The sequence below is a fragment of the Miscanthus floridulus genome, chromosome 3 (assembly GCF_019320115.1).
Source record: "Miscanthus floridulus cultivar M001 chromosome 3, ASM1932011v1, whole genome shotgun sequence".
NCBI classification, from domain to species: domain Eukaryota; kingdom Viridiplantae; phylum Streptophyta; class Magnoliopsida; order Poales; family Poaceae; genus Miscanthus; species Miscanthus floridulus.
In genome coordinates this window covers 35,822,583-35,848,564 of record NC_089582.1, presented here as the reverse complement: position 1 = coordinate 35,848,564, position 25,982 = coordinate 35,822,583, and the positions used below count along the sequence as shown (strand labels likewise).

Sequence of the window (25,982 nt, the reverse complement as noted above, 5' to 3'; positions counted from 1 at the left end):
TAAAACTTGCAAGGTGTCAAATTGACTCAATTTGCTCAATGTGACTAAGGACCAACCTTAATTTGAGATAATTAAGTAATGATCAATGGATAATCTTTACTCAAGCGAGGGGTAAGGTCACTGTGAGTGTTGAATCTCAAGTGACGTAGCTCGTGGAGTAGCTAAGGACCATTCATGGGATAGTGAGTTTGAGTAACCACCTGTACAGACCACATACCGCTTATGGGGGGCGGTGAGCCAAGTACTTGGTGGTGACTCGCTTATCGCGTGGATTTGGCGTGAGGGGTGACGTGGTGTAGACGAGATGTCTTTACATTGGTGCTCATTCAAACCATTCGTGGGTTTGAAAGCCACATTGAGGAAAGGTTGGAACCATGAGGCAACCCTTACCGGGCACGGGTATGGTGGTTCGTCCTTGGTGTCCGTGTGGGTACAGTTGTACACCTCTGTAGAGATTTTTTCAAAAGCCCAAAATCCTTCGGGATCGAACCTTTTGGTTGTTTTCACTTCTAGACTCAGTGTAGTGTTAATGATGGAACTTGATGATGAGATGACTTATAAATATTGATCATTTAATTATGTTTCTCAATCATGACTTGTCAACATATTTATACTTGTTAAGAGTTGAATTATGAATCATGAGCATATGATTGTTAATAAACGCCATGCCTTTTATGCAAAGATACAAATGCCTATTAATCCCTGCATCCACCAAATATACATGTTGGTATAAGCCCTGCGAGTACGCAATGTACTCACTATGCTACCGATAAGTTGTTTTGCAGGTACTTTCGACTTGATGACCATTGAGCCAAGCTCAATGAAGTCGAAGTGTAGCAGACCGCGGGACAGGCGTCCCCAAAATGAGCTGCCATTACTCTGATATTAGTAGGAAAGTGACCGAGAGTAAACTTAGATAGAATGAGGATTAATTAATGAACTATTCAGATATTATGTATAAGCTATCCATGTCTTATAAGTTCTTTTATGGTCAATGATGTAAAATGTTAAAATCTTAAAATATGATGATTGTGATATGAGAAATGCTTGATGATTGGCTCGTGTAGTGTACCTCAATCACAAAAGGTCCTGAAGAGGAGATGCGGATGGCACTCTCCTGGGGATCCCAGGTGTCGATTTAGGCTAAGATGGGTCGGCCAAGCGAATGGCACCTGGGTTAGCTAGGCTGGAGCCCGGGACCCTCACATTCAGCTTGTGGCAAAATTTGGCATGCTATAGTCCAAAAAATATTTTTTATGACTTTCGCCTAGTTTTGGTATGACTTTGAAACAAACATCAAAATTTCATCCACGCTTTCGGCATTGCCCACGTTTAGCCATAGCCAATTTTTGGCTTGGTTTGCTAGAGGCACCAACCAAGCAAGTCCTAGATGCAAGGCCACAGCGAGCCAAAGCAACATGGTGCCTTGGCTTTGCAGGTGTTTGGCTTTGTTTGTGCTAACACAGGAACACCTAAAACACTTAATTAGGATTAATTGTGCTTACCTTGATTAGCTAAACCTTCTGGATCCTAGCGATGACCCTCACCTGCTTGGAGCAGGCATGTCATAGTGATAGGTCGTGGCACAGTTTTCGTCCGCCAATCACAATAACGACAAGGATGGTGGCAAGCTTCTGGTCTTCAGTGCTAAGCATGTGGTCCACTAGATCGGATTAGGGTTGGAGAGGAGAGACCCTGGGCTTGAGTCGGTCTCTCAAACTTATAGCACTGGTCAGCCTAGGACCAGGCCGTTAGGGTCTATAGTGTTCCACGATCATGGACGGGTAAAAAACTGTTAGGCCCCTAATGACTTGGTCTTCCTTGACCAAGCCTGAGATCATTTCTAACACCAGCAACTCTTCTGCTCTGCTCCCTACGTTGTCCTTTGTTTTAAAGCAGAGGTGCATGCTAAGCAAAGGACAAGGCGTTGCAGGAATTGACCCAGAGCGGTTGAGATGGTCCCGGATTCTCTCGTGCCTGAATAATTTAGTAGACCCCAGAGTAAGAGAGCTCGTTATTTGCCCATGCTAATACCTCTGTCCTAGAAAGGAGAATTTTAAATTTATCAAGTCCAACTATCTCGAATTTTGCAAAAAGTTACGTAGAGTAGTGTGCTAGATGGAGGCACATTTGCGCCAGGTGCATGCATGCGTACATTAGCTGTTACATTTGTCATTCTCATGTGTGCAGTCCTCGCTCGTCAGATATATTGCCAGTAGATATATAGTCATGTAGAAATTCCGGTGCGTGCCAGCTATCCGTCTATGTCCTCATCCGGGTACATAGTAGTACTAGAAATTGATTGATCGATCGGAGACTTTGTGTATCAGTCTTGTTCGTCCCCATTAGTAGACAATGCAGTCAGTACATCACCGTCTGTGTCCTCGTCAGTATATACTCCCTCCATGCCAAAAAAAAAAAAGTAACTATGGGTTGCATACCAGTTAAAGTGGTTCACGTTTGACAAAGTTTGTAGTGAATGGTATTCATATTTATGACTCTAAATTAATTTATTATGAAATACGTTTCATAATTAAACTAATGGTATTTATTTGATATCATAAATATTAATATTTTTTTTATCTATAATTGATCAAATTTAAGATACTAAAACATGACACTATCTAGAATTGCATTCTTTCTTGGACTGAGGGAGTAACTTGGGATACAGTTCGTTTAATGTCTAAGACAAGCTTGATTTTACAGGCCAAATTTGTTTGTATGTTCCATATTTGTTTGTATGTTCTCTGCAATAGACCGCCCAATTTATAAGAGCTCAAGTATGACAGTCATTGCTAAGGACGTTTGCACAGTCATACATTAACCTATATAAATCCGGTAGTCCATCGAGTGTCACAAAGAACCTCGATAAATCCACTTTACAACCAAGATCATACTCGATTAAGCAAATATATATCACATACATAGAGTTCGCTGTGGAAATAATATTACAAACTGAGTTCACAAGTAGTTATTACAATACCAGGTTCTAAATCCGATAGTTAAAGCAACATAGTTTTAAAACGATTACAATACCGTAAGTTTGAAATAAACTGCTAGCTCAACAACATGCTCCGTAACAAAAGCATAGACGAGGCATATTGAGTACAGGCCAAGCCCACCGGCACTTAGACATCACACATAGCGGGACTAAAGCGGTTAACACAGTAGCCATGGTAAACTGTAGTACCTACAACAGGTAGAATAGAACCCTGAATACTCGAGTGTACTCAGCAAGACTTATCCGACATAGAGTAAATAAAAAAGACTCTAAAGAATATGCAAGGCTTTTATGGTGGAGCAGTCTTGACAATACTATGCCAGATCTAGTAATCACTGCAGGGTCGGAAGCCCCCATCACTTCTGGAATCCATGCTGGCATAGGCTAATCGACAGTGATGGGGTGCCCTAACACTGCTGGGTCGCCCACCCAGCAGTGATTCGGAACAACATTGCCGGTTCGAAGGACGACCCGGCAGTGATATGCCAATCTATCACTAGTGGTTGAGACCTTCAACCGGTAGTGATATGTTCAACATCACTGCCGGCTTGTAGCATCACTCGGAAGTGATATATCGCATATCACAGCCGGTTTGGCATTTGATCCGGCACTGATACTTAACATTTCACTGTGGCTGGTACTTCAACCCGGCAGTGTTATGCAGCACTTTACTGCCGGCCCATCGCCTCACCTGGCAGTAAATTTCTTACTATCGCTGCCAGCTCAGCACCATACCCGGCAGTGAGTAAGGCTCCAGATGCACATGCATATATTATATATGACGCTGCAGCGGCCAATTACACTGAACCAGATATTATATATAACGCATCAAAAAATTATAATGCACCAGGTAGCTCAAACATCCCAGAACACTTGAAACATCCATAATTTATACATACACTAGCTGTCTCACTGTCTAGAATAACAAATAAAGCACTACCAATTAATCAGTTCGCACCTTCATATAAAATGTAAAACTCAGATCTCTCTTCAAACACCTTGCCCATGAGGAACTCAGCAAGTTGTTCTTGCATTTCAGAGATCTCGGACGGTAGCAGCTGACGGTTGTATTGCTCTTCTCCCTGTTGCTCTTTGTCTCCCTATCATTGAATCAAAAAGGTATTAATAAGCTGCACAATTAACATGTGTTACTGAAAACAATAGCATGTTTCATTGAATTGACGAATGAAAATAAAATGGAAAGCATGGAACACACCAGTTTTTGTTTGGTCAATTCATGCATTTTATGCATCACGTAGAAACCGCAATGGTCGTTGCCCGGCAGCTGACGTAGGGTACACTTCTCCATAGTGTCTACATTGAAAGTTTTCTGGTACAGTCTATAATAATGGCTTTTCTTAACGTACTCCTTGAAGGCACTGCGTGAGATTATTATGAACTGATTAATTTGATTATATGTGCTCTATCCTCAAAATGAAAATTTTTCATGCTTGACTAACCTATTAAGTATGTATTCGAGGTTTTTGATGTGACTTCATGGCCTCCTGAGGGAGTCGTACAATCTATTCTTGCTTTCTTCCAGGATGATCTCTACGAGGACGAAATGGGCACTGCAATATCATGAAAGTACAATGCAAATTAGTCCCTACTTAACTAATAATATTGAGCAAGGCAAGAATCATGTACTCGCAAAGGTAGGCCAGGAGTATGCTTGCTATTCGTTGGCAATTTAGGAATATCTGCAGCACATCCTTGATAAGATCATGTGTATCTACAGTAATTCCTTTGGATGCGTTTTGGTTTACTTTGTTAGGGTCCATGAAGGCCACACCATTTAAACCTCTGGCCCTGCACGTTTCTGCCTCCATCCTGTATAAGCAAGAAATGATCAAAAGTTCTTATATGTATCCATTGTTACAAGGCACAGCGTCACATAATGTGTGGTGAGGGTACTTACATAGTCCATAAGGCAACTATCTCAATATCGACTCGGCGCCTCTGGTATAAATTAAACATGTAGTCCCTGTGCACATACATTGTTTCTTCTTTATAAAAACGAAATACCCATTCCAAGACTCTTAATCCGAACATTTCTTTCTCCTTTTGACCGGTTTCTGTTTTGTACAAATCTTGCAGTCGACGCAAACTTGTCGGTAATCATGTGATCTCTTCCGCATGCTCCAATAGATCTTTGCCTGCCTTGTACTGGTATGCAATAGGAAGTGGGTCAAAATCTTTTCTTCCTTCTGTTATATCGAGCAATTGTCGCTCTGTCAGACCCATCTCATCGACTTGTTTCTGGAATTCTGTTTTTTCCTGGGAAGGTACTTGCGGGCTAGTCTGTTTGTTGAATTTTTTTTGCTTTGCCGTTCGGACTCCGATTCATATGTGGGTTTACATGGCGGCTCCCTTAAACCTTTGAATAAAGCCTACTGTGCTTTCTTGGAGGGTGGGTCCTGCTAACGTGGGCCTTGCATTAAATTACACTCCCACTCATCTGACGTTTCTTCGTCCCACGAGTTTCCGGAGCATGATTTACCGAGGGGTTGGACCGTTTTGTCGGTCCAGTAGTAGACGTCCTTGGTGGTGGTGGCGGTGAGCAAGAAGATGGTTCTCTCCTTGGCGATGGCGTAGGCGAATGATCTCTCCTAGGAGAAGGAACCTTCCATTGCAGCGGCACAGGAGGCAGTCCCGTAGGCGAAGGAACCTTCCTTTGCGGCGACAGCATGGGAGACGGTCTCGTAGGAGAAGGAACCTTCCTTGGCGGCGATGGCATAAGAGGTGGTGGCTGGGAAACTCTTGGTGGAGTTGACGAACGACTGCCGTTGTTGCCCTCTTCATCCGAAGAGGAATCATCATGATGGAATTGTATGTAGCGATTGCGCTACGCCAAAAAGCCCCCCTGTTCTCACCAAGTGTCCTGCTGTCTTCATTAGGTGGATGGTCGAGCAATAATTTGTTGTACTTCCTCTTCACAATACAATCGATGCTGACCTTGGCGTACCCTCTCGGTATTCCGGCCCCGTGTGGTAACTGCCCTTCTTCTACAGGCCAGGCCTAGCCTAGCGCCACCTTGAGAGGGAAGTACTCTTGGGGCATGTACAACTTGTAGGCAGTGCGTTTGTTGATATTGTCCACCGGATACACTGTAGTTGCTTCATTCTCATCAGGCGGGGTTGATCCACAGCTGCTGCCCTTAAACACTGGGCTCATGTGTGTCGGAGCTGGCACGGGTTGTGATGCCCCAGTACTGCCTATTCTTGCCGCGATCGCTTCTTCAATCCTCTGCTCAAAATCGGCACTCATCTCACTCTTGACGATCTTGACGATTTTGTGAACCCGTATCTGTTCCTCAGCCGCTCGTTCAGCCTCTCTCCTCGAGCAGCTCCGGTATGTTGCTCGGTCATCCTCGAATGCAACCTTCCATGGAACAACACCAGCCCCTCTTGTGCCGTTCGGGATGCTCTTTGTTTCCGAGTGCATGGATCAGCACGTCCCTCTCCCAGTTAGATTCGAACTTCCCTTGGGCAGCCTCCTCATGCACTGTGGCAACCTTGTTGACGAGCTCCTGCACTGATTGGCTAGAACCAGGAGCGAGCGATCTGTCGTCGTTGTAGGATGCCCCCTCACTAAAATGAACTTAACCTCTTGGATCAGGGCTCCCAATCTACTGTTGTGAGCCGATCCTGTTTGGAAATGTGTTCTTCTCGGAGTTCAGCTTGTTCCGTATGCTAGCTTCCAGTACTGTACCTGGCTCGTCGGCAAATTATCCCAATTTGGTTCTGTCCCATTCTTGACGTGCTTGTTCAACTCACCCTTGAAGTTCTTGAATGAAGTATACATGATCTGAAGTCCACGTCGCTTGGTTAATTCCATGTTACAATCATCAGCGAAGCTTATAACTTCTACAACCATTCTCCTCCAGACCTCGTCCTTCAGATTGTCCGGAACCACCTAGGGTCAGACCTCGTCTTTCCCGAATCAATATCGGTACTTTATGGGAATGTGGTCCCTTACAAGGACCCTGATGGTCGTCTTGTACGGGCCCAACACCGAGAGAGGGTGAGCTAGCTCCCCAGCTTCTTCGATCTCCTCTACTACCCATTTGCCACCCGGCGGAAGCTTGCTCCGGGTTCGCTTGGTGACAACTCTGCTACTTGAGCCGCTTGCCTCCGTGACAATCTCGGTGCCATCTTGCTGTAAAAAGCTAACTAAGTTTAGACCCAGCTCACTACAATTCTCAGTAATGTTCACTTCGTAGGTAAAGAACTAGGTAATGACCTATACCTCGTTGCACTGATTGAGGTCCAAGTATGAACTAGGGCTAACATCGTCACCTTGCTCAGGTTGCCCATCTTGCTGTTCAAGCCTCCTCTGCTGTTCAGGTTGCCCGTCTTGCTCAGGTTGCTCGTCTTTCCCGTTTTGCTGTTCAAGCCTCCTCTGCTGCCGACGGCGGGACGTGAAACTGCGAGCCATTCTAAAAAACACAAACATCCTATGTTTTTATGGGAACATGATAAGGTAAAAGAACTTATACTAACTTATATTATGATCTACAATATATTATAACAAGGCTTAAAAGGATTTTACAAATAAACAAATGTTATATATACTTTGTCATCTAATGAGAGGAAAATTTTGGAGTTGCGTGGCTGCCACTTCTTTTCCAACCATAAACAAGTTTCAACAATACTGTAACGAGGTAAATTTTGGATTTCGGGCTGTTCTGAAACTAAAGAACTGAAGTAATTAAATACTGGTAATAAGACCAAAACGTAGGCACCTCGGTGTGCGGACCCTCCTCGGTGGCGACGGCCCTCCTCGGTGTCGTCACGCGTGGCGCTCCTCGGTGTCGACGTGGAGCTCGAAGGCGGCGCTCCTCGGGGATGCGCGAGCCGGGGACGGAGCTCGATGGTGGTGCACCTCGGTGGCTATAGCTGTACGTCTTCGTTGGCGGCGCGGCGCACCTCAGCGGCTGTCCTCGGTGCCGGCATCGGTGAGACTTTGCTGGTGTGCTCTCTGGCAGCGGCACTCCCAGGTGGCGGCGAGGGACTTCACTTCTCGGGGACGAGCTGGGGACGGAGCTCGATGGCGGCACTCGTAGGAGGCAGAGAAAGGTGGGGGGAGATATGGCTCGGAGAAGTAAAAATTTTTGGGGGACCGCCATCCTGCTTATAAAGGGTCCACATATCACTGCCTGGTAACAACAACACCGGCAGTGATAACACCATATAACTGACGGGTTGAACTAAGAACCAGCAGTGTTAAGTTATATATTACTACCGGTTCATGGAAAACTGGCAGTGTTAGTTTCTTTCACTGCCGGTTCTACTAAAACCAGCAGTGAAATGTTCAAATTTATATTGATTTGCATTGAGTAAATTAAGCTAAACAAGTGAGATGTGAACAATGTACGACCTAACTACACACACAAACAAATTGAAATACTAGCCACATTAATTATAATTAAGTTGTTGCACACGAATAAATAATACTAGCTAGCTTTAGACTAGTACGTAGGTAGGTACACACACAACCAAATTAAAGGCATCTAACAATATTACAATGTGTGTAGCTAATTGACAATGATGGCCTCGTCATGATCACGTCGCACGTAAGCAGCTTCCTCACCCTCCTCAAAGATAGTTAGGTCAACATCTTGTCCGAAGGGTGCTATTTCTTCATAGCCCTTGTAGCCATTCTTGTGCGTGACGTCTTCAACACCAACAATCTTCCTTTTCCCTTGAAGCACCACATGTTTGCCCTCATGAGCGTTGTCCGTTGCATAGAAGACTGGTAGTACATCCTTTGCAAGAACAAAGGGTTCATCTCTATATGCAGTTTCATCGAGATCGACGAAAGTAATCCCGTCTCGGTCGGTGGTCACCGCAGATGGACGAACCCACTTTGCAGCTAAAAACAGGCACCTTCAATGCACCATAGTCTAGCTCCCATATCTCCTCTATGAAAGCATAGTACGTCGTCTGCAGCTTGCCCTTTTCGTCGTATGCATCAAAATGGACACCACTGTTCTGGTTGGTGCTCTTGTCATCCTGCTGTCTTGTGTAAATTGTAAAGGCATTGATGTCATATCCTTGGTACATCGTCAAGGTATTGGATGCTCCGAGTGCTAATGCATTGAGTTGGTCACAGCCCGTTCTTGATGGCCCTTATACATCAAATATAGCCATCAACATGATAGCATAATATGCATAAAACCAACATAAAAGCAACATTTACGTTATTATTTCACTTGGTTCCACTTGCACTTGGAAGATTGTGCATGCAGGGGGAAATGGTCCATATACATAAAAACCAAGGCTTATAGAAGGAACTCCACGTAGCAGGGTGTCATGGCCCACCTGGTGGGGTCGGCCGACCCTACCAAGCATCAGTCGACGCCCCCTCCCTCTTGCCGCATCACCAATATATGGATGAGTGAAGAAACACACTTGGGAATATTTTGGCACGTTGATATTATCTAAGGGCCACCAAGATGCTCCTTTAGGATTGGATGGCCCACCGTCATCCTCTCTGGACATTCATCGACCTACAACTGCCTTAGGACAGCAACCAACCACCATCAGGAGCTCCCCTGCACCGTTGGATGGGATGGCGGTGCATCCAAGGGGTCGGCCGACGCCCCCTAGGTCCCAGGTGAAAGCTGTTTACACCGAATTTTGGAATGGTGCACTAAGAGCCCAAGGCTAAAAGGAAGCATTTAAAGGTCACCTCGCATAAGCCCATGAGCGACCAGAATCAAAATTGGCCCATGAACAAACAAGAGTCAAGATCAACAATATAGCCCGATGTTAGCATCGGTTTAAAAATGAGTCATCAAGAATAAGGAACAGTCGACATCAGCTAAGGCGCCAACGTGTCGGACTCTACCAGAAAGGAAATCGTAGAGTTCAGTTTATCCAAATTAGGATGTTTTCTTTTATTCCATGTCTTTGTAATAAGTCTTGTTCGACTAGGACACGTGTTTAAGCCCAGGGTATAAATATAAACCCCGGCTATTGTAATGGACATCAACCACAGATCAATACAACTTTCGGCTTCATGCCAAAAACCTTAGGAGTAGGAGTATTGTAGAATCTTGATGAGTTCTTCGGTGAGCAGGGCTGCATCGGTTTTGATCTCCTGTTTGCTTGTAAGTACCATCACAACTAGTGTCTTATCTCATTAGGCTGCATCGTTTGATTTCTAACGTGGTTTGATTCTAGTTAGTTATCGATTTGTATCTAATCTAGCAAGGCTGCATCTTTTGATCTCTTGCTCGGTTTGATATCAAATCACCAGTTATCGATCTTGCTATATTTGGTATTTTACTAGATTTAACAATAGCACCAATTTACCCGGTTAAATGTAAGATAGATCGGCTCTTATCATATCAATCTGTCGTCTTGTTACTTTGCCATGATCTAAATCTTGTTTTGACATCAAATTCTGTTGAATCAGCTGTTCTATCTTAGTTTTAACCAAACATAGTGGGTGTTCAGGGTCTTATTTTGCTATTAATAGATTCATCGGCTAGTGAACTCTAATCTATCGTCTGCTATCATCGCTGCATTGTATCAAACTGTATGACGGGTCACTTTAGATTAGACTTTATTAGTTAATGGGCTTGTTTATCGTCAAAGTATGGTCTTGAATGTTCACTATGCTCTCCATCGGCTATATAGCCGATGGCTCGTGCCTTCACGCTTATAGTATGTTTTCATGATTTTGTTGAAGTATAAATAGATCTATCAACTTGTTTGCTTTAATTTGTTATCGTTGCCAATGCTGCATCAATTTGAACTATTTGGTAATGGTGATAGGTTAGATCTGGTTAGTCTATAGATTTATTTGTGTTAAACAGTCGATTGTCTATATGCTATATCTTAATCTCTCTGTATCGGCTCTGTAGCCGATAGCCTGCGCTTACTTGTTACATCTTTCTGTACATTCATTGGCTCTTATGAACTGTCTTGTTTTATCTTGTTTAATCAGCCGATGTTATCTTTGTACTTGTTTTTGTCTTGGTTAATCAGCATGTCATGTCCCATCCTACGATCATCGGCTCTTTAGTTTTATTCTCTTTGCTTGTATCAAAATAGCCGATGGAGTTCGTTTTCACTATCTCGCGTCATCATCTTGCATGGACATCGACTCTCTAGTCGATGGCCTTTTGATCGGCTATTTAGCCACACATTGGAACTATGTGGAGCAACACCGACATGTTCTGCCTTAAATTACTAATGTCTTTCTCTCCTTATCAATTGCAGGGTCAAGTTGACTGGCATGCCTACGGCTTCAAAACCGACTTGTCCTACACTGGAGGAAGCAAATCTCCCAAGCTTGTTGTGTGTCCTGCAAGACCCCGATTTCCGTGCCGACACATTTTATAGCACACTTAGTGGGACCCCAATCGTCAAAACACCAATCGTCAAGATGCTCGAGGACGTAGCAACAGTCAATGTTTCCTTGGAGGAGCTGTCTGAGGAGCAAAAATAGCTTGTTGAAAGGATGACCAGTGACTTCCAAGCTAAGCGTTTAGAGCCTTTCAGCAAGATGCATGTCAAAGTACATCAGAAAATCCAAATGCCATAGGTCATTGTGTCTGGCCAAACGCAAGAGGACACTGAGAAAGAAAAGAAGCCTGTTTGTGATGCCATCTGAAAGAGTGTTCATGAAGCTTTGGTCAATCACAACCAGATGTTTCTCAACACATTCCGGATGTCATGACGGAGGTGTTTTATGGTGTCTCGGTAGACCAGGTAGGATGAGCATACTTCAATACAACTTCATCGGCTACTGGAGCAAACAAAGAGCCGATGGAAACACTCTCGACTCCTGGTGCTACCAAAGCAGCTGCAACAGAACCACCTTCTGCTCAGCCAACTGCACATGCTTCCACATCGGATCAACAATCGCCCATGCAGCAGCTAAAGACTGCTACGAATAATCCACAAGGTGGAGTTTTGATCCAACCAGAGACACCATCACCACAGAAGATTGGGCCATCATATCAAAAGATCATTAGAAGCGTTGACCTGGCTTATTTCAACCATCAGATCCAAGGGTCGACATCTCAAGAGGCTCAATACAGTAAAATTCCACAAGGCTTCAATGCTATCTCTGATTACAACACTTACAAGTATGCACCACACCCTGGATATCAGAATACTCAAAGCTATAATTTCCAGCAAGGTCAAGGGCAGCGTGCACAGATGACAGTAAATATGAATCCTGAAGAGATGGCGAACATAATAGCCAATATGATCTAGAGTCAGTTCGGTTTGAAGCCCAAGGAGCAAACATATTTGTATCGATGTCCATATCCTGAGTGGTGTGATCTTGTAGCTCTCCCGCCACGCTATAGGATTCCTGATTTCTCCAAATTTTTCGGACAACAGGGCATATCGACTATGGAGCATATCAGCCGTTTTATTGCACATTTGGGAGAAGCTTCTTTGGAGGATGCGCATAGGGTTTGATTCTTCCCGCTGTCTCTATTTGGACCGACCTTTACTTGGTTTTCATCATCGGAGCCTAACTCTATCACTAAATGGGCCGATCTAGAAAAGAAATTTCATAAATATTTCTACACTGGTTCAGGGGAGATTGTGGTAGAACCACCCAAATTATCATGGCCCATGTGCACTTGTTATTGTCTTACAGACCTCTGACTGCTGCGCACGGGAACCAGACAACTCTGGTAGTCTGTCGAGTGTCCTTGGGGAACCCCGAATCATCCACTTTTGCTCAGGTTCATTACAGTGACATTGCAGTATTACAACAGTCGATACAAATATATTACATCGGAATAAACAGCGAAAGTCTTACATACTTAAGTTTTACAAACCATTTATTTACTTATTACAAACCATAAGTTTAGCCTTCATGATAGTAGGGTAGCATGACAGGTACCACATATTATAACCACAAACAAAAGGCTTTCACCCTACCCAAGGGTGCACATCAACATCTACAGCTGGGGATCTCCTTCTAGAACCATCTTGCAGTAGGGGCAAACCCAAACTACTGATGAGGCTCACCTGCAATAGGGGATTAACAAACCCTAAGTACTTGAGGTACTCAACAAGGCTTAACTGACAGAAGGGAACAGACTCCATGATTATGTAGTTAAGGGGATATAAAGGAAGTCTTAGCAAGAATCAAGACTAACCTTTCCATAAAAGCTTACTAACAGTGGATCTTGCTTTCAAAGTTTTAGCTCAATATTAAGGCATTATCAGTATCCAGTTGGCACCTAATCTAAATCAATCACTTCTTTAACATCTCATCTCAAATTCATAAGTAGCATTGTTCCATTGATTAACTACGATGTAGAGCAGAGGATCGAGTCTCCATGATCGAGGAGCAACGACGATTTGAACCGATTCCATCCCAGCCAGGGATTCCCGACCACATGATATATGCAGATCCCGGACCTTACATATATCAACCCATTCCTCAGATCCTCCAAAACATGAATGGGTCCACGCCACCCGAGAGCACAGTACTCCACCGCCCTGCCCCATCCTGGACGTGTCACAGGGCGGGTACACACTACTCCCGCCATCTCTCCACACCCAGTCCGCATTTGTTCTTTCTCATAATGGAATAGCCAAGGTATCAGGCTTACCAGAGTATGTGGCATGTACTGCAAAGTCTCAACCACACACAGGTCTACAATGGACGGTCCTCAACCGACACATGTGGGGCACTACATCAAGACTCCTTTCTTGATGCAAGCAAACATGTTTATTTGAGAAAATCATTTTAATAATTCCCCAAAGTTTGAACTTTAAACCAATTCAAAAGGACTTAGCCACAAAATGCCAAGTGCTGAAATTGATTTTGAATTCAAATTTGGAGCTTCAATTTTAGTTGGTTGGACGTGAATTCATACCCTACACTTGACACTAGTGTAAAGTACACACTTTACACCTCAAAGTTTATTAGGGCATAATCCCAAGTATTTTGGTGAAATTCAAAAATAGAAGGTCACAAAGTACCTTAAAAGCAATTTTGATTCTTCATACCACACCACATATGCATTGCATTGCTAATAATTTAACATTGATTTTAATGTATGCAAGGCATGGTTAGTTATCATGGATGATTACTGTGCATGATGATGAACATGATCAAGTTTTATTGATGCTTAACACCTAGGGTGTTACGTGAGCAGCGGTGGTAGAACTGCCCAAATTATCATGGCCCACGTGCACCTGTCATTGTCTTACAGACCTGTGACTGCTGTGCGTGGGAACCAGATCATTTTGGTAGTCTGTCGGGTGTCCTCGGGGGACCCCGAATCATCCACTTTTCCTTAGGATCATTACAGTGACATTGCAGTATTACAACAGTTGAAACAGATATACTACATCGGAAGTAAACAGTGGAAGTCTTACATATCATAAGTGTTAGAAACCATTTATTAGTTATTACAAACCATATGTTTTAGCCATCTAGGCAGTAGGGTAGCATGATGATACCACATATTACAAACACAACCAAAAGACTTTCACCCTGCCCAAGGGTGCACCACAAGACATCTACTGCTAGGGCTCTTCTTGCAGAACTGTCATATAGCAGGAGCAAAACCCAAACTGCTGATGAGGCTCGCCTACAACAGGGGATTAACAAACCCTGTGTACTTGAGGTACTCAACAAGGCTTAACCGACGAAAAGGGAAAGACTCCAAGGATATGCAGGTTTAAGGGATACAAGGGGAGTCTTAGCAAGAATCAAGATTAACCTTTACATAAGACCTTACTAACAGTGGATCCTTACTTTCAAAGTTTTAGCTCAAGATTAAGTCATTAACAGTCTCCAGTTTGCACCTGATCTAAATCAGTCACTTCTTTAACATCTCATCTCATATTCATAAGTAACATTGTTCCATTAGTTAACTATGATGTAGATCAAAGCATTGAGTCTCCATGAACGAGGAGCAATGACAATTCAAAATGATTCCATCCCAGCTAGGGATACCCGACCACACGACATATGCAGATCCTGGACCTTACATATATCAACCCTTTCCTCAGATCATCCAAAACATGAACGGGTCTGCGCCACCTGAGAGCACAGTACTCCATCGCCCTGCCCCATCCTAGACGTGTCACAGGGTGGGTACACGCTACTCCCTCCATCTCTCCACTCCTAGTGCGTGTTTGTCCTTTCTCATAATGGAATAGCCGAGGTATCAGGCTTATCGGAGTATGTGGCAAGTACTGCAAAGTCTCGACCACACACAGGTCTACAATGGACGGTCCTCAACTGACACAAGCAGGGCACTACATCAAGACTCCTTTCTTGACGCAAGCAAAGAGTCTGCCCGGTCTCAAGTTTAATTCAAAATTATTCATTAAACCATCAGGGTATTGTTGGTGTTTCCTAACGTGCACAGAAATAATTCGCAAGCATACAGAAGTACCATTGTAGCACTTCACCGGGCAATATTCAGGGTATCATATTTTCCACAGGGAATGGATTTGTAAAGTCTCTTAGCTAGTTCACCTAAGATAACAAGAGGAAGAGTGGCTCGGGTAGTGAGGTTTTCTAAGGATAGACATCTTAGGTTAAGAAAGATTGATCACTATAGGCTTGCTTCAGGCACTGGCTTATACTTCGTCTGCCAAGTACCTCCGGATTTTAACTCTACGCCAAACCCGAACATGGGAGATTACACAGGACGGACAGGGCTATCACCACCTGCCGCCTACCCCTAAATAGTGGGGAACAAGGCAAACGAAGGTAGCCTCTAGCCTAGACACCATGTCTACGCTATCGACTACTACTCTAGCGTCGTACAGGGTTATCCATCTCTATTAGTTCCCTCTACTAGAGTATCCATTACAAGAACGAACAATGAACCCGTAAGTAAATAGTAAACAAAACTAATTTTTCTTAAGCACTCACCACCGTAGAAGAACACGAACATTGTACTCCAAGCAGCATAAGATCTATCGAGGTACAAGTGTTGAGGGAACCGACACTCACTCCCTACACTAATCTAGCTAAAGAGCTAAAGATGGAAATGAGGCTCTTCTTCTTCTTGTCACATTGTATCTCTTGTTTTTTTTGCCCTTGAGTGAGGGGGAGGTGGCCTCTGTTTATAGGTGGAGAGGAGGGGATGTTCCATGGAATATGACTTTGATCCCCTCATAAAGTGTCCAAACCGACCTCCTAGGTGCACTGAATCTGGACCAAACCTTGGGAACCATTATAGGTAAGGCGGTAAGAGGTAGCCCGCAAAAGATGGGCCCAACACGTGCCCATAGGGGTGTGGCCACACCCTGGCGGAGCTGTCCTGGCCCAATCTTCGTCTAGTGGGCCTCTGGGATGTATGGGCCACGCTTGCAAAGTTTGGCGCCATTTGGAGAAGGTTTGGTTTGGGTTCTAGGCCTTTTTCTTCATATGACTGGACCCTAATTTGCCTGATTATTGGGCCTTCTCCCCTTGGGCTCATGTCGGATGTTATTTCATTGTGTTCTTTTGTACACTTTTAGCGTATTTTCCATGTTATTTCGACATGTCCTCCTGTAAATGAACAATCACCAAAACTTATGGAATTCGATAATTATAAGCCCTAAGTCTAAGTTTGGTGTTTATATGAGTTCATTTTTTGTGATATTTGGTGGTTAAAAAATGGAAGTTAAGGACCGCCAACAGGTATCTCCTGAGTATAGATCCATTGTGAATAATGAACTCATCACTCGACTCTTAAAACTAACCATGGTTAAGCATTACTAGCCTACTAGTCTAAAAGGTGTTTAAGGATAAGTATCTAGAATTTAGAGCAAGCATGCAGCAATTGGTACTGGACCAGCTACTACTCTCAGGACAAGCATGCAGCAATTGGTATAAGACCAATTCTTATCTACTAAAAACTTACAACTTAAGACTGAAGTGAAATGCATATTTGTAAAACACAAGGAAAGGTTTGTATGCTCCGGGCTTGCTTGCGGTGTTGGGGTTGTCAACTTCCTCAGAAGTTCCACAGATATCAAACCCCACTTCCCCAGACTAGAAACTTCCTTCTAGAGCTTGATCAACAACAGACTCCACACTCTCATTCACTATTCATGAATAAAGATGCATGCTTCAATATGATGAAGTGCTTAACATGATGCATGAGATGCAACATGGTTAAGGATGACATAACTAACTCATTAACTTGAGTACAACTTTCCTTCACGGTATAACTAAGTTAATTACTCATAAAACAAGTTTTAATTATTATTAAACAAGTTGATTATGGGTACATCAAGCAAATAAATAAGTTGCCAAGGAATAGTAGGGTTTTGGTGTTTCGAGGACTTCACTCAATATTTAAAAGTCACCAAAATCATTTATCCATTTTTCTAATTCATTTTAGTATTTATTATATAAATAAAAGGTATTTAAACACACCTAAATTAGATGGACAAGCTAGGATTTTCAAAATAGTCCCAAACTTTTTGTCGAGACAGGTTTAATCACATGACATTTACACAAAAAGTTTCATGATTAAAGGATTATTATTTTGGCCTACAAAAATCATACATATAGCATTTTTCCATTGAAAGATGCAATTTTTAAGCTTAGCAAAACTACTGAATATGGAAAACTCATATTTTTCCTAGATAGAGCATTTCATAACAATGCTAACAAAACAAGTTTCACGTTTTTAGCTTTATTATTTATTTAGTTATGGATTTTACAAGAAATCAGCAATAATAGCATTTTATAAAAATCCTTTTCCCACACAGCTCCAGCTAGCCACAGCCGCTAATAGGCGGGGCCAGGGTCAAACCTAAGCTTGACTGCGCTGACCACAAACGCACCGACGGTGAGGACTCCGGTGATGCGGCTTGCCTCGGCACACTCCTCTCTCACTCACGCACACGCCAAAGGGGTTGGTTGGGTGGATTAGGGCTTGCAGCGAGCTCGCCCGTGGCCTTAATGCGGCATGGCGGTACGTAGCCCGGTGGCACAATGGTGAACCAGCCATTGCTAGCCCTAACTAGCTCAGCTACAACTCGGTGGATAACCACGGTGCTCACCACGACTTGCTCAGCTACTCGAATGAAGCAAAGCCGGTGCGGATGTGCGCGGCCATCGGTAATGGTGGACGTGGCGGCGAGAAGTGGCGAAGACGGTGACGTTTCGGTGCTTCCTACACGCCAGCAGTAAAAAATGAGGACTCGATCACCATCACGGTATCAAGCCAAGTGCAACGCACTTGATGACACGGTGAACGGCACACCAGAGCAGGCTGGCCACGGCCGAGGTGGGTCACGGCGGCGTTCTAAGCGGCGAACTTATGTTCTGGCGGGTCCTGTGGAGGAACAACAAAACCAACAAGCCAATGAGCATCAAAGGGACACGGTGAACTCAATGCAATGGATAGATGAGCGGGAGAACAAGCCGAGTGGCTTGACCACGGTGAAGTGGCCATGGTGGCGCTGTTGGACATCTACGAGGAAGATGATAGCAATCGGCCAACTCCGGCAAAATTGGACGGCGCAAGTGGGTCGAGTGGATGCACAAGGATGTGGCGAGCTTGGCTGCAAGAGCAATTGGACGGTGGTGGCTCGACGGCGATGTATTTCACCGGCAAACGGAGTTGAACGGCAGCGGCGGCGGAAAGGGAAAAGAGGAGAGATGTCGCCTAAAATTTGATCATGTTCATCATCATCCATAGTAATCATGATTTTAGGATTATTAGTTTGTACTATGCAATGGTGATATTGGTTCTGAAGTGTGATCAATGGTTAATCACCAAATAATTCTCCCACTTAGCTAATCAAAAATAGTAGCCAAACCCTAACTAAAGTTCAGTGAGTTCAGTTTCCATCCACCTTAGTTCTTCTATCTCTATCTCCCAATCCATTTAGATTTAGGTGTTGCTCCTATGGACTTTGTTGAAGATCTCATCAAAATGAAGCTATGATAGTAAAGGAGTGGATCGAGTTTGCACCAAGAATCAAGAGAAAAAGGATGAGGAAGACGGAGATTCAGATGATGAATAGTGGCATCGACAACAGCAGCCACGCAGCTGCTTTGCCGGTGGCAGCTGACCAATCTTGCCAGTTCCTCACGCGCGGAGGCGCAGCTGCTCACGTGGCCACGCTCAAGCAGGAGCTGGCTACACCTAGAAACGTCCCTATGTCCACTTAAGCCAATGCCGGTGACATCCTCCTCTTTTCTTTCTTCCCGCTGCCGCGGTCGACACCTCCACTTCGCCGGCAATTTCTCCGTTGTCGAGCCACCACCGTCCAATTGCTCTAGCAGCCAAGTTTGCCTCTCCCTTGCGCATCGATTGGACACGCTTCCATCACCATTCATCACCGGAGTCGCCCATACATCGGAGTCTTCCTCACCGTCGAGCAGAGCACCACTGTGACCCTCTCCGCCGTGGCCAGGCCACTCCGGTGAGCCATTGGACCACCCATCTTTTGCGCTACACTCGCCTTGATGCCTAGATCGTGATTGGCACATCCTTTTTGTCTCTACTGCATAACACACATCGGAACACCGCCATCTTCACCGGTTCATGCCACTGCTTTCATCCTCAACGTCAGTGAACCCTCTTTGCTTCGTCCCCGCCTCGACTAGGGAGCCGATTGAAGTTGCGGTGAGCTCCTAGTTACGCCTGTGCCATCTCTTTTAATGCTACCGGCATCTAGTCACTGGCGTAGCACTCGTCGCTCCACCATGGCCGCCATGGCTGACGTTAAGCTCACTGTGGTGCCCTAGCTGTCCAACCGGTACCCTAGATCGGTGCGCTAGCTCATGGGGAGCATGTTGGTGCCTTCCCCATCACCGATGACCTTGCCATCGGCAAGTTCCACCACGCTGAAGCACCACTGTGCCACCATAGTCACCGCCATGCTCGCTATGAAGCCTTAGAAGCCCGTCTAGTACCCTGAGCAAGTGCATGAGAGAGGTAGAGGAGTCCGCCGGGGTATGTGTAACAACCCTAGAATTCCAATAACCCAAAAATCCCAACATTCAAATATTTTCTTAGGATGCGATGCACCTTCCTTGAAGACCAAAATGAAGACGCCAGCGGCCCCCTATTGTGATTCAAGCATCACAACCTCCAAAGCGCAAGGCCACCAAAAGTCAAGCGCTAAGGACCCGTAAAAGAACTCGTCATGAGGCTACATCATCATCGGCTAACCAGGCAACTCACAATCATACTTTGTAAGCCATCCATCATACTCATTAATCTTAATCAATTCTGTAGCCACCAACTGCTGAAGCCCGGCCAACAACATTCACTACAAATCTATTGTCTCAAGCCCTTGAGACAATAGGAGCTGATGCATCATCAGCTAATCCCACCATCAGTCAAACATCTGAAGGGACAGCCAAAAAGAAAAATCCAGAGACTCCACCTACAGCTGCTACCAGGGTAAGCATCTTGTTGCTTATTAATAATCTTTGAATATCTTTAACTAATTAATCTTTCTTTAGGTCAATTCCCTGCCAAGAATTGATGAGGAAGCTGAAGGACGAGTTCCACATACTCCATTGGCTGATGCTACTGAGGTGACTTCAAAATACAACCATATTTAATCGTTTGTTTGGATGCCAATCATTCTCTATTCAATCCTTTGTAGATTCTGACTAGAGAGACCTCTGAACAGGGACATGAACCCTCAAACTCATCAATTACTCAAGTATTTGATTGTCCTCTTCATATTTTAACTTGAAGAATAACCTACTCAGATCGGCTTTATCTCTTGTTCTATAGCCGATCTCTGACTAGGACGAAGATGATGATACTAGGAATGTTGACACCAATCCTGTTAATCCCTCTGAATCAGTCCACAGGGAAATAGCTGATGAAGAAGCTTTCAATGAGCAGGTACCCACCAAACAGCCGGAGGTATGAACTCTGACATAAACTTGATTTCCATTTTTCAGTATCTCAATGTCTAACTACTTTTAATTAACTTTAACCACAGACGCAAATCTTGGAGCACCTGACGATGTTGGCACATCATCGGCTATTCCTTTACCTCATCGGGAACCCCAACCTGAAAAGGTACTTAATATTTTTGGTAATCTCATATGCATCTGTATCAACCAATCTCTAATGTCAATTCCCGATTTTGCAGGCACAAGACTCTCCTCCTTTGAGTGCATTCTCATTCAACATTGAAGATTATATAGAAGAAGGTGAAGTCAGTTCATCGGCTATTCTATCTTGTCAAGAGGAAATCACCTTAGCCGATGCTGAAACAATCCCGATTTCCATGAAGGGAAATCCACATATTCGAACCATAATGCGATAGTCCCAGATGGTCATCCCATCACATTATCGGATAGCAGTCAATATCATAAATCATACATCCAATACCTGTCTTACAAAGTACAAATAGCAAGGTTTACTCATTATTACATCGCCACTTGGCGGAATCACTCAGAGCACACAACATCCTAAACAGCACCAGGTAGAACGGTAGCGGGCGCAGACTTCATCTCCTCCAACCAAACTCGAGTGTAGGACAAGACCTCTAATCTTCCCAGTCGTCTTCCTGGTAGTCGTACTCCAGCTCAGGACCTGCCAAACAACTTTCAGTATGATTTGTACTGGCCACTAGCTCCCACCCTATGCTTTACGAACTCTTTGTAGTAAGTGGAATGCAAGGGTAGAGCAAAAGACCTATTTATTGCTGTGGTTTCCTATGCGAGTATGATCAAGTTTTAATAGTAATTTGTTAAGTTTTAATCCATCTCATTCACACACTTACCCATCCCTTCACACGCATCTCACCACACTCTCACTTTCTAGGTGGCAAGGACAACTCCCTCTCGTGCCTTACCTCAATGGCCAAAGCCGGAAACCAACAACAACCTAGGGGAAGAAGAAGAAAGGACTCCTTTCTCTAGTCAAGTGAAGCAGTAACATAGGAAAGGTCCATAGCCGAAAAGACGACATATGTATCAATCAATCAACCAAAACTCTGCAGAGGTTTACACTATCGACAAGATCACCATCATCGATGAACCGGCTCGTCTAGGCTGATTCTGAGCTGCCTTCCAACTAGTATGATGCCACCCTACCCATCAACCCTGGGGCACCCTGGAGTCCACCGGTACGCTAAGACTGTGAGACGTAGTACCAGCCCCCCAGAGGTTACTGCGCTATCTTAGGAGGGTGTGAGCCACAAGCCCGTACCTCGCTACACTATCCGCTATCAACCTAGTAGTAGTGGCACCGCCCTAACTAGTCGATCATTCATCTCCCCCCCATTGAGGAGCGAGTGGGGTGCAAGGGTTCCAATGAACCGGTTCCTCGAACATATAAGTCCTTAGGGTGACCAAACAAGACATTCGTTCCTCGCCCATTTAGGAACGAGTGGTGTGTATGAAGGGTCCTATGAGCTGGTTCTCTTGGCATACCAGTCCTTAGGGGGGCCAGACAAGATATCTTCTCAATTGGGGATAACCAACACCCCGTGCTTCAACAGCACCTCCATCCCATGGATTCATCCCATGAAGACACTCCTCCCCGGGACCTTCTCATCTCACATGTACCCACCATAGGTACCTCTCATGGGGGATGCCTAGGTCACACCCCCCTGGCAAGACTTGTCCAAAGACTCATCATAGAATCTTGCTCGGTCAACTCGACCCTCACCACACACCCAAGACACATGCCAAGATCTCCCCAGTTATTACCATATTATCGGTACCAGGTGCCATAGCCACTCACAATCATTCTTCCACTAAACATCACATCACAGATATAATGCATAGCTGAAGTAAGTATCAAGTAGTTATCGAGCGACTAGCCTATCAACGGGTGTGCAGGGGGTGAAGGTTGCATCAAGGTAATGGCACAAGTAATTCTAACATGCAACCTATCACAGTTCAATTGCAGAAAATAAAGCACTAGCACCTATATTATTGCATGTCTATTAGGATTCTACGAGGTTGGGTGGGACGTGGCACCTATGGTCAGGTCGTCTCCAAGCTCCTCCATGTAGTTCGGGTCATCCTCCTCAGTCAGCGGCTCCCTCGGGTCTGTCAATGAGACATATAGCCACGATAAGTGACTCCTATAGACAATCACAAAGAAGCAATGGAAAAACAAAAGATCCTCAAACATAATCCTATGACACAGAGCTTGATTTTAGAAAAAATTGGACACTGGTTCCATATTTTTCTAAAATCTTATGAATTTTCTACGAATTTTCAAAGTTTAATCTATTTTCTGAAAAAGAAAAAGACTCAGAAAAACCAGGGCTTGACACGTGGTGGCTCCTGGCTGGCCGGCGATCAAATAGTCACTGATAGGTGGGACCCATGGTCAATAGTGGCTGACAGGTGGGGTCAGGTCAATGGTCAACGCGGACTGGGCCTTGATGGGCCGGATATGGGCTAGATTGGGCCGGCCTGGCCCAGACACGTGTCGACCGGCTGGGCTATCCACGTGGCTAGATGGGCTCCTACTGGGCCAAGTCCATAGGCTTGGCTCATGGTGGACTAGCCCTCTAGCACACCGCGGACCACAGGCACGGCCCTTGGTGGACCAGGCTCATGCGGGCGCGGGTGCGCACGATGCATAGTGCACCGGGTGCACGCGGGTGTGGACAAGGGGCGCGACTACTCTCTTCCTCTCTATCATGCTCTTGCCAGTGGTGAACTCACACGGCCAGGCGCTACGGCGGCTTGGCGGGGCAGCTGGGGTTTCCTAGGGTTCCACGGGGTCACGACGAGGGCAGCAAGGGACTAAAGGCGACGCAGCGGGCGCCTGGCGTGGCCTGCCATGGTGACACAATGGGCGCGGTGGCACAACGGTGATGGCAATGCGCGTCTAAGAACCAAATAGGGCTTGGCAAGGCTCCTACGGCCTCCTAGAACTCTGGTGGACACGGCAAGGACGTCAAGGCGAGACAAAAGCGCTTAGGCAAGGCTGGCCACGGCGGCGGTGCCACTGCATCGGCGGCGGGCCACAGTGGAGTGGCCATGCGCTCAATTGAGCCCAAGGGCAGCTTCTTCCCTTTAATTGAGGTCACAGGCCAGACAAAGGACCAGTCAGCGGCGACCAAGGGGCACGGTGGTGTCCATACTGCGGCAAGGCGCGCGCGGAGCTCTGACGAGCGATCGGCTATGATGTCCTAGGGCAAACCAGAGGCTTTGCCTTCAACTATCAAGGTGGTGGGGTTCGCGCGACTATGGCGAAGATGCTTGGCTACTCGGTTTATGAGGTGGTCGGCTCCAGCGAGGACGCGCTCGGCACGGCGGCGCCAAGTGCGCGTGCACTTGCTAGTGGCATGAACATGAATAGCAGGTCCTAAGGGCTGGGCTAGCATGGCCTAGGGCTTCTTGAAGCTCGCGGTGGGCCAAAGCTTGCCGTGGGGTCGCTAGAACCTCTACCAGGTCGTGGTGGCCAGAACAGGGCTCCACCGCGGTGGGGTCTAGCTGCAGTGAGCGCCTGTGTGTGCTATGTGCCGGCGCAATCGTTCCTGAGCCTAGGTGGCTTAGTGTCACTGCGCTACGACCACAAGGCATGTGTGCGTGTGTGTTGTGCTCAAAAACGGCCAAAGGCTCCACCTTTGAGCCTTCTAGGGTAGAGATCGTGACGGCGGCCATGGCGTGCATGCCGGCAAAGCAGAGCAGGGGGTCTGGGGGCTCAACGTGGGGCTCGTGGTGGCTTGGGTAGCAGTGCGGTGGTGAGTCGGGGCTATGGTGAGGCAATGCAGTGCCGTGCCAAGCTGCTGCATCGGTGCAGACAAACGGCTTCGTCTTCGGCTCTGACAATGGCTCTGCGGCGTTGGATGGCATTGGGGCAATGGCGCCTCCTTCCTTCTCCCCTTGGCCCTTCTCTTCAGCATGGTGTGGTGCGGCTGTGGCAACCGAGTGGCGGTGGGGTAGATGGGAATAGCTAGGGTGCCGAGGTCAGGGCTTTTATAGCTTGAGCTTGCCCATGGCGGGCGCCGGATGGCGGGGAAGGTTTGGGGGACACGTGTAGGGTGATTGGGGGCTCTAAGCTAGGGTTTTGGGGACCGGTGGGAGCGCTGGCGTTCTTTGGCGCCTCTAATTTGGAGCGGCGGCTAGTCAAGAGCGTTGCACGGGGGTGACAGAGGGTGGTAGAGGCATAGGCCATGGCGAGCGACATCACAATAGGCGGCACCAGCTGGGGATGGGTGTGGTGGTGCAGATCATCGATGTGGTGGCCATCCATAGTACTCGTAGCGAGACGGAGAGCAGGGATGATCGTGATCGGTGTTGCTCCCGCTCCGAACTCGAGTCGGGGTCAGACTCACCAAAAGCAGAGAGGGAGAGGGAGGAAGGGGATGACATGGTGGTCCCACCGGTCAATGGCAGCGGGGGGAAAGCAGGCGCGGGCACGGGCGCTTCGGCCGTGGCGCTAGGCCGTGCGGCAGGCTATGGGCACGCGAGCATGGGTGAGGATGGCTGGCCAAGTGGGCCACTTCATTGGGCCAAGCACGTGCAGGCTGCATGGGGAGCGGGAGCAGGTGTGGGCACGGCTGGGCCAGGCCGGCCGGCGGGGCCGCTCAGGCTGGTTTGCTCTTTCTATTCTCCATTCTATTCCTTTCCCTTTCTATTTTCTATTCTATACCTTGGGCACCTATACACTATACAATTGTTGCCAAGCATGTATGCATCCTTGTGGGGTCCACTAGGGGTCATCTAGGGTTTTAGCATCCAAGCCAAGGGTTGGCAACACACAAGCATCAAGTTTATTTTATTTTAATTACATCACATGAAATCATGAAAAAGCAAATCGCAAGTTATTAAAGGCATATGCTCATACAAGCTAATCTTAGGGTCTACTTGTGCATCTAGGGTGTTTTCCTAGCATGACACTCACCATACAAGGGTTTTTCTAAAAAGTTTTTGAAAGTTGTGATTTTTGGGTTAAGGGATTTTTCCTGGGTTGTTACAGATGCAGTCAAGGATCGACTATGAGAAATATTGCCTTACCTTGAGCAAGACATAGCCGATCTTGTCTAGAATGCAGAGCCAATCCGCAGCATCTTCCGCTCTATCAAAA

At 45.9% G+C, this 25,982-nt stretch overlaps 1 long non-coding RNA gene across 1 annotated transcript; it reads right to left on the bottom strand.

Moving 5' to 3' along the window:
* Nucleotides 1–4,059: 4,059 nt before the first annotated feature.
* On the bottom strand, nucleotides 4,060–4,533 carry LOC136545451 (uncharacterized). The gene is made up of 3 exons (XR_010781032.1): nucleotides 4,462–4,533; nucleotides 4,218–4,380; nucleotides 4,060–4,101 (listed from the first exon to the last, which is right to left on the bottom strand). It is a non-coding gene; the product is annotated as an uncharacterized lncRNA (long non-coding RNA).
* Between the last annotated feature and the right edge of the window lie 21,449 nt (nucleotides 4,534–25,982).